At 44.5% G+C, this 9,734-nt stretch overlaps 1 long non-coding RNA gene across 1 annotated transcript; it reads right to left on the bottom strand.

Moving 5' to 3' along the window:
• Positions 1-922: 922 nt before the first annotated feature.
• LOC306933256 lies at positions 923-7,912 on the bottom strand. The gene is made up of 4 exons (XR_013791203.1): positions 7,450-7,912; positions 6,691-6,885; positions 5,577-5,789; positions 923-4,018 (listed from the first exon to the last, which is right to left on the bottom strand). It is a non-coding gene; the product is annotated as an uncharacterized lncRNA (long non-coding RNA).
• Between the last annotated feature and the right edge of the window lie 1,822 nt (positions 7,913-9,734).

Raw genomic sequence — 9,734 nt, 5'->3', positions numbered from 1 at the left:
GTCATTCCAGTGTCAGACATGGAGAGAGAAGGGGCACCATGAGCTCTGTCCTAGGACAGTGTTGGGGCACCATGAGCTCTGTCCTAGGACAGTGTTGGGGCACCATGAGCTCTGTCCTAGGACAGTGTTGGGGCACCATGAGCTCTGTCCTAGGACAGTGTTGGGGCACCATGAGCTCTGTCCTATGACAGTGTTGGGGCACCATGAGCTCTGTCCTAGGACAGTGTTGGGGCACCATGAGCTCTGTCCTAGGACAGTGTTGGGGCACCATGAGCTCTGCCCTAGGACAGTGTTGAGGCACCATGAGCTCTGCCCTAGGACAGTGTTGGGGCACCATGAGCTCTGTCCTAGGACAGTGTTGGGGCACCATGAGCTCTGCCCTAGGACAGTGTTGGGGCACCATGAGCTCTGTCCTAGGACAGTGTTGGGGCACCATGAGCTCTGTCCTAAGACAGTGTTGGGGCACCATGAGCTCTGTCCTAGGACAGTGTTGGGGCACCATGAGCTCTGTCCTAGGACAGTGTTGGGGCACCATGAGCTCTGTCCTAGGACAGTGTTGGGGCACCATGAGCTCTGTCCTAAGACAGTGTTGGGGCACCATGAGCTCTGTCCTAGGACAGTGTTGGGGCACCATGAGCTCTGTCCTAGGCCAGTGTTGGGGCACCATGAGCTCTGTCCTAGGCCAGTGTTGGGGCACCATGAGCTCTGTCCTAGGACAGTGTTGGGGCACCATGAGCTCTGTCCTAGGACAGTGTTGGGGCACCATGAGCTCTGTCCTAGGACAGTGTTGGGGCACCATGAGCTCTGTCCTAAGAGTGTTGGGGCACCATGAGCTCTGCCCTAGGACAGTGTTGGGGCACCATGAGCTCTGTCCTAGGACAGTGTTGGGGCACCATGAGCTCTGTCCTAGGACAGTGTTGGGGCACCATGAGCTCTGCCCTAGGACAGTGTTGGGGCACCATGAGCTCTGCCCTAGGACAGTGTTGGGGCACCATGAGCTCTGTCCTAGGACAGTGTTGGGGCACCATGAGCTCTGTCCTAGGACAGTGTTGGGGCACCATGAGCTCTGTCCTAAGACAGTGTTGGGGCACCATGAGCTCTGTCCTAGGACAGTGTTGGGGCACCATGAGCTCTGTCCTAAGACAGTGTTGGGGCACCATGAGCTCTGTCCTAGGACAGTGTTGGGGCACCATGAGCTCTGTCCTAGGACAGTGTTGGGGCACCATGAGCTCTGTCCTAGGCCAGTGTTAGGGCACCATGAGCTCTGTCCTAGGACAGTGTTGGGGCACCATGAGCTCTGCCCTAGGACAGTGTTGGGGCACCATGAGCTCTGTCCTAGGACAGTGTTGGGGCACCATGAGCTCTGTCCTAGGACAGTGTTGGGGCACCATGAGCTCTGTCCTCTAGGACAGTGTTGGGGCACCATGAGCTCTGTCCTAGGACAGTGTTGGGACCTGAAATGTCCAGACTGGGTGCTTGAATTTAAGCAATGTAAGTTTGTTATTTTCATTTTTGAAGCTACATTTTTTTTTGTGAAATCATTTTTTTCTGAACATTATTTTGAACATTACATTTGAACATTTTTTGGAACTATTGAGATTTTTGGTATGTCATTTTTCTTTGCCACCTAGCCCTCATCAAACGTACTCATTTACATATAGCATGAATATGACTTGTTAAATCCTGACCAATGTGGACACACACTAAGACTCATATTGTACTACCAGTAACCAGTAAACTGGAGGGAATAATAAACATAAACTAAAATAAAAATAAACATGAAATTCCATCATGTTGAATAGAAAATAAGATCTATACACAAGATAAAACAAAAATACATCACAATAAACTATTAATGTGTGTTTTATTCAGTCATGTTGATGTTGTCAGATTATGTAATTCCTCTGCTTTTGAATCATTGTCATCCTGGATTAGACTGACTGATCATACGTCTTAAACTAAAGGCTTTCACCTGTATGAGTCCTCATGTGTGTTTTTACACTACCCGTCCGAGTAAAGCCTTTACCACATACTGTACAAGTATAGGGTTTTTCACCTGTATGAGTCCTCATGTGTATTTTTAGATCACTTGTAGTAATACAGCCTTTACCGCATACTGTACAAGGAAATGGCTTTTCGCCTGTATGAGTCCTCATGTGTCTTTTTAGATCACTGGTACTATTAGAGCCTTTACCAGATACTGTACAAGAGAAGGGCTTTTCGCCTGTATGAGTCCTCATGTGTGTTTTTAGAGTACCCGTCTCAGTAAAGCCTTTACCACACACTGTACAAGTAAAGGGTTTTTCACCTGTATGAGTCATCATGTGTGTTTTTACATTACCCGTCGCAGTAAAGCCTTTACCACATACTGTACAAGAGACGGGCTTCTCGCCTGTATGAGTCATCATGTGTGTTTTTACATTACCCGCCGCAGTAAAGCCTTTACCACATACTGTACAAGAGAAGGGCTTCTCACCTGTATGAGTCCTCATGTGTTTTTTTAGATGACCTGTCTCAGTAAAGCCTTTACCACATACTGTACAAGTATAGGGTTTTTCACCTGTATGAGTCCTCATGTGTCTTTTTAGATCACTGGTACTAATACAGCCTTTACCACATACTGTACAAGATAAGGGCTTTTTGCCTGTATGAGTCATCATGTGTGTATTTAGAACACCCGTCTGAGTAAAGCCTTTACCACATACTGTACAAGTAAAGGGTTTTTCACCTGTATGAGTCCTCATGTGTTTTTTTAGATCACTGGTACAAATACAGCCTTTACCACATACTGTACAAGTATAGGGTTTTTCACCTGTATGAGTCCTCATGTGTTTTTTTAGATGACCTGTCTCAGTAAAGCCTTTACCACATAATTTACAAGAAAACGGCTTTTCGCCTGTATGAGTCATCATGTGCTTTTTTAGATCACTGGTACTCGTACAGCCTTTACCACATACTGTACAAGTAAAGGGTTTTTCACCTGTATGAGTCCTCATGTGTCTTTTTAGATCACTGGTACAGCCTTTACCACATACTGTACAAGTATAGGGTTTTTCACCTGTATGAGTCCTCATGTGTACTTTTAGATGTCCCTTTAGATTAAACTTTTTGCCACACTCTGTACAGCTAAATGGTTTCTTCCCTGTGTGAATCATTGTGTGTCTATTTAGATCACGCTTGTGATTAAACACTTTGCCACACTCTGTACAGCTAAAACCTTTCTTCCCTGTGTGACTCCTCATGGAGTCAGGTTGTTTGGATGATTCCAGGTCCTGGGACAGCTTGCGCTGTCCTCCTGTTTGACTCCTCATGGAGTCAGGTTGTTTGGATGATTCCAGGTCCTGGGACAGCTTGCGCTGTCCTCCTGTTTGACTCCTCATGGAGTCAGGTTGTGTGGATGATTCCAGGTCCTGGGACAGCTTGGCTCCTCCAACATGTTGTGTGTTTTGTGATTTCAGTGTGTTTAAAGCTGACTGATCTCCCCTAGGCTCCTCCCACTCATCACTGTCTTCAGTGTCAGATTCAGAACAGTGTGAAGAGAGGAGCTGCTCATCACTAGTTGGTTGTGATGTTCCACAGTCCTCTACACAGTGTGAAGAGAGGAGCTGCTCATCACTAGTTGGTTGTGATGTTCCACAGTCCTCTACACAGTGTGAAGAGAGGAGCTGCTCATCACTAGTTGGCTGTGATGTTCCACAGTCCTCTACACAGTGTGAAGAGAGGAGCTGCTCGTCACTAGTTGGTTGTGATGTTCCACAGTCCTCTACATCAGCTTGTGTTTTCATGTGTTCAGTTGAGGTGCCGGCTACAGGCTCTGTCTCTCTGTTTTCATCATCATCATCTTCACTTTTCACTGCTAGTAATGTCAACGTTGACCCACCAGCCTCTTCTGGTCTTTGAAGTAGCTCCTCCTGTTCCTCTTTAATGTGTGGAGGTTGTGGTTCCTCCTGGACCAGACTGGAGCTCCTCTCCTCTTCAGGTGGAATCTCCTCTTTACACACAGGGACGTGCAGAAAGTCTAGGAAAAATAATACAAAGAGACTCTATAAAAGGTTTGAATCTTGTACCTCAGTGCAGAGTAGTGGCTGGAAGAAGTATCAACAGATTACTCTTTGTCCACATGTTCCAACATTGAAATGTGACGGTGCGCTGACTGCGTTCTGTGCTGTAAATAGTGTGGCCGTTGTTTGTTTACATTGCAGCGCTCTCATAGAAGATGTGAGACCAGCTGAATGAGAGGTAGTCATTATCATAGATATATATGAGAAAGGATAGATGACACGCCCCCGCTGCTGGCCAATGGAGAGTGACGTTATAGAAAGGCTAGATGAAACGCCCCCGCTGCTGGCCAATGGAGAGTGACGTCGCCACATGGTGGCCATCTTGCTACAGGTAGCTCGCCCACTCATAGCATTGTGTCTGTGGTGCATGTACTGTTTTAATAACCATAACATGCTCAATTTTCAAGTGATTTTCAAACAGTTTGGTTTGTTATAAACGTCAGATGATACTGCATACTTATAATGGACTTTCATATAAAAAGGAACTAAGCAGATAAGCATCCTGAATCATAGCCACTTTGATGGCGTTTGTAATAAACCAACCCGTTTGTAAATGTGTCAAGATTTCACCATAGAACATACCAAATAAGTTCACTGTATCAAGATGGCCGACTGGTGAACCATCTTTATATATGTCTATGGTCATTATTATTTAGAAAGTAATAGTAGTAGTGAAACTTAATAGTAAGTAAGCCTTGCCAAGCCATGAGGCCCATAGGGCAGGAGCTCATCTCCTGTTTCTGTAGCGTGAGGCAGCTTGATGTACACCTCCTGGACATGACTCTAGTATGTCGCAGGGACTGACCCCCTAATCCAACCCTTGATGCTGAGTGTCAAGCAGGGGTAGCCTTGCTAATAAGCCAGACTCAAATCACACTGTTGTGTGGTATTTGAGTCTGGAGATGCTGTGTATGGATCTTGTTTCCCGGGGGGTGGGTTCAAACATTTTATCTTTGACGCAATTGGTTAGAGGTACTGTCAGTCAAAGGTCTCAAGCATTGAATGTCACTGTACCAAAGCCCGCCCATATTGCATACCGTGTCCCGATTGGCCACACCAGTTCTCTGGTGTAGGAAATGGGCGTACAATTGAGCCTCTCCAGACCGTAATCCGCCGGCAGGCTTTGTTTTTTGCCAACGGCTGATTCGGTCTGGCTTATTAGCCAGACTAAAGCAGGGGAGGCACTGGGTCCCATTTTTATAGTCTTTGGTATGACCCGGCCGGGGATTGAACCGCGACCTCCCAGACTCAGGGCGGATAGTTAATACTGAAGTAGAATTAACTGCAAAGCTTCAGTGAACGCATTAATACATTTACAACCAAACCATCGTCCCATTCAGAATACATTTAGATAAATGCATCCATGTAGTCAATAACCGATTCATATCAGTTCATCTTTACACCCTCAGTACCGTCACACTTTCACCAATACAATAAATAAAGACATCTTTACACCCTCAGTACCGACCCACTTTCACCAATACAATAAATAAAGACAGAGTGCTTTAAACTTACTGAGATCCATGTGGTCTTCAGGTTCCTGTTTAAGGTGGTCTTCAGGTTCCTGTTTAAGGTGGTCTTCAGGTTCCTGTTTAAGGTGGTCTTCAGGTTCCTGTTTAAGGTGGTCTTCAGGTTCCTGTTTAAGGTGGTCTTCAGGTTCCTGTTCAATAGAACAAGTCGTGGCTGGAGAACTGATCTTCACCTGCAGACTGGACTCGTCACACTGGACTGGAATGAAGGAATACAATAAATACTTTAAAGATGGAGTGCCACAATATTTTAAATCTTTCCAGTTTTCATGTGTCTATGAGGTGACAGTACTTCATTAGACCCCCTGGTGTGGTTTGTATGTGCAATGGTGTATTCCCTTTGTATTTAGGGTTTCTTCCTGGAGGCTGAACCCTTGACAGTCAAACGGGCCAATGAAATAAACACCACTGATAGTGTGACGTATAATTATCGAACGCACCCAGGCACCTCCCCCGGCCCTCATTATATATATTTTTGAGGGGCGCTAGCCCCTCCTATATACAGGTTTAATGTTTGTTTTTAGTTCAAACATTAAATGCCATTAACAATAAAGAGAATTTAATGTTTGTTTTGTCACCGTTTGTTTTACATCACCATTACATCACCTAATCAACATGAGTTAGACCTTAACCCATTTTGGGGGGGAACCCCTTTTGGTGGCGCGCTATGAACTTGTAGGTCTGCTATTTTTGAAAAATCGTAAAAATGCGGCACAAATCTTTGAATATATATTCTTTCAGAGCAAACGTCAGGCCTAAATGGGTTAATATATTAGCGCCCCTCACTTCACACAGGTGTGATTTTTGAAATACGACAACCTCTGTGGGCGGAGCTTCCACATACACACGTGTGCATTTTGAACATGGCTGCGGCAGGGTGATCCGAGTCTGTACCAAACTGTGTGACAGCTGTCAGTCATTTGATTTTGACACATTACCAGCTGACAGCAGGCGTGAGCAATGGCTGAATTAAGCAATATTACACCAGAGGGTGTTCTTTATTGTCATTAATGTGCCGTAGGAACTCGCCAGAAAGCAGCAGGTCACAACATGTCGCTTGTTAGATTAGAATCTATAAAGTGATATTTTATTTGATTTACCTGAGAGGGTGTCACAGCTCGTCTCCCAGTGTAGTAATGTCAATGATAACACATCAGCCTCCTCCTCCTGTTCATCTTTAATGTGTGGAGGTTGTGGTTCCTCCTGGACCAGACTGGATCTCCTCTGATGATGTGGAGGTTGTGGTTCCTCCTGGACCAGACTGGATCTCCACTTCTCATATTCAGATGAAACCTCTTTACACACAGACAGAAGGAGGAGAGAAGAGGTTAGCATCAGCTCAACAACTCAATTGCTTTTATCATTAATGACATTTTATTTGTTTTGTCAGAATGACCATTGTTTAAAAAATAAAAAAGAAGTATCCGTTTTACAACGAGGCTCCTGGAATAGGCAAGCCGTCGACTAGAAGAGGGTCTGTCTGTGTGTCCGCGCTTGTTTTGTCTTTTCTTCATCTTAACATTGACAGGGCCGGATCTACCATATGAGCACTTTGGGCACGTGCCCAAGGGACTTTTTTTTTTTTTTTTAGCTCCACAGACATTTTCTCTACTAATCCAAATTAAATAAATGGTGTCTAAACTTAAAGTGTTTTATTGTTGGTGAGAATGTGTTATGCACATAACTAAAAGATTCTGACAAAACTTTAAATCGAAGCATAAGGGACCTGACTATACCTACAGTGTGTAGTTTGGTGTTGTGTGTGTAACACACATACCTGCAGTGTGTAGTTTGGTGTTGTGTGTGTAACACACATACCTGCAGTGTGTAGTTTGGTGTTGTGTGTGTAACACACATACCTGCAGTGTGTAGATCGATGTCCATATCAAAGTCAATGTCCAGCAGTTTGTTGTGTTTCTCCAGCAGAGTTTCTAGTGTCTCCATCTCTCTCTGGACGAGGCTGCACATCCACTCTGCGGCCACACTGAGGCGCTCCAACACAAACACTCTGAGCCGACAAACATCACCGCTTGTTGTGTGTTTGTCCAAAACGCACAATATGTCCTCTCCCACCACTGACGTCATGTGTTCATGTATCTTCAGCCGTACAGACTCCATTGGACTCGTTTTACCTCCTTTAGGAGACATTTACACCAAACAGACTCTCTTCCAAACTACCGCTGTTTCCTTGGCTTCAACGCCGACAAAATGGAACTCTTAGCTGGGCTGAATGAAGGAGGAAACACCGCTGGAGAGCCGAGATGATTTCGGGTCGTCACAACATTTCAGTGGCACCGAAGAACCGACTTAATGTAATGTAATGACCGGTGGGGTTTTCCCCATCGAACGACATGACAACCTTCTTTCTTTAAGTTGCTTTTATTCCAAATAACGAGTTACAAGGCAGCGGTGGCCGAACGGATAGCGGCGCGGTCTAGATACCGGAAGGTTCCCAGTTCGAACCAGCCGTCCGACACGTTAAAATTACCACCGCTGAAATGCCCTTGAACAAGGCATCAACCACTACGATGAAATGTGTTCTATGAGCAGGGCCTGGCTGGAAACAAGTTCTTGAGCTTAGCCCAGATACCCTGGGTAAATATAGATTTCATTTCATTTCATTTCATACAATAGTGATGGCTGGATAGCTACGAATAGCCTACCAAAATGCTAGCGTAACCCAACGGCTCAGAGCACAACAACACCGGCACTGTTCTTTTGGCAAATCTAAGTGAGCAAATATAAGACTTCCGGTGGACGATCTCTTCAAAATAAGAGTACCCTCTAGAGTATTGAAAAAAAGTTTAATTTGCACATTAAAACTACAAATGAAGTATTTAAATGATGCTATATGATGCTATAAGACACACATTATGTTTCTGTGTAAAAATAAGTAATTCAAAAGTTATCTAAATGGATAAATGCTATTCACTGGAGTGCATGGACTTTATAAAGTGGATTTTTGTCCAGTGTCCACTTTAGTTGACTTTAGTCTGGAAATGGGACGTTTTTTATGTTTCACCTCGCTGTATGGCGTGCCAATTTTTGTTTTACACCTCTGCTGCTTAGCGGACAGTGTGGTGTTGTAGAGGAGGTCTCCACGGACATGTGCGTATGTCACACTAGTCGATACATAGCAGGGATTTTTGTCCAGTGTCCACTTTAGTTGACTTTAGTCTGGAAATGGGACATTTTTTTATGTTTCACCTCGCTGTATGGCGTGCCAATTTTTGTTTTACACCTCTGCTGCTTAGCGGACAGTGTGGTGTTGTAGAGGAGGTCTCCACGGACATGTGCGTATGTCACACTAGTCGATACATAGCAGGGATTTTTGTCCAGTGTCCACTTTAGTTGACTTTAGTCTGGAAATGGGACTTTTTTTATGTTTCACCTCGCTGTATGGCGTGCCAATTTTTGTTTTACACCTCTGCTGCTTAGCGGACAGTGTGGTGTTGTAGAGGAGGTCTCCCCGGACATGAGCATATGTCACACTAGTCGATACATAGCAGGGATTTTTGTCCAGTGTCCACTTTAGTTGACTTTAGTCTGGAAATGGGATATTTTTTGACCTTTCACCTCGCTGTATGGTGTGCCAATTACATTTTTACACCTCTGCTGCTTAGCGGACAGTGTGGTGTTGTAGAGGAGGTCTCCCCGGACATGTGCGTATGTCACACTAGTCGATACATAGCAGGGATTTTTGTCCAGTGTCCACTTTATAAAGTCCATGCACTCCAGTGCATTTATCCATTTAGATAACTTTTTTACGTTATTTAATTACTTATTTTTACACAGAAACATAATGTGTGTCTTCACAATAACTGTAATGTAATAACAATACTAATAATGTAATGTAATAATTATTTAATTAACCACGCTTTTATTCTGAAAGCAACCGGATGTCTTAAATTTGCTAGCTCTCAAACAGGAAGTTCTAGATTTGCCAAAAGAACGGAGCCAACACCAAACTAGTAAACGTGCTTCCGCCCTGACCCCGGAAGTACTTCCCCCCGGGCTGGTCCTTAAAGGAACACACACAGTAGCACCGTCCTAACCATAACACAGTACTAGCAAAGATGGTTTATGTATGAAGATGGGCCATCTTCATTGGATCCACTAGAGGCTAAATGGTACACAAAGCCTA

The sequence above is a fragment of the Electrona antarctica genome, assembly GCF_951216825.1.
Source record: "Electrona antarctica genome assembly, chromosome: 12".
NCBI classification, from domain to species: Eukaryota; Metazoa; Chordata; class Actinopteri; order Myctophiformes; family Myctophidae; genus Electrona; species Electrona antarctica.
Note: the sequence above shows the minus strand (reverse complement) of the source record. Positions and strands in the feature narration are given on the sequence as shown.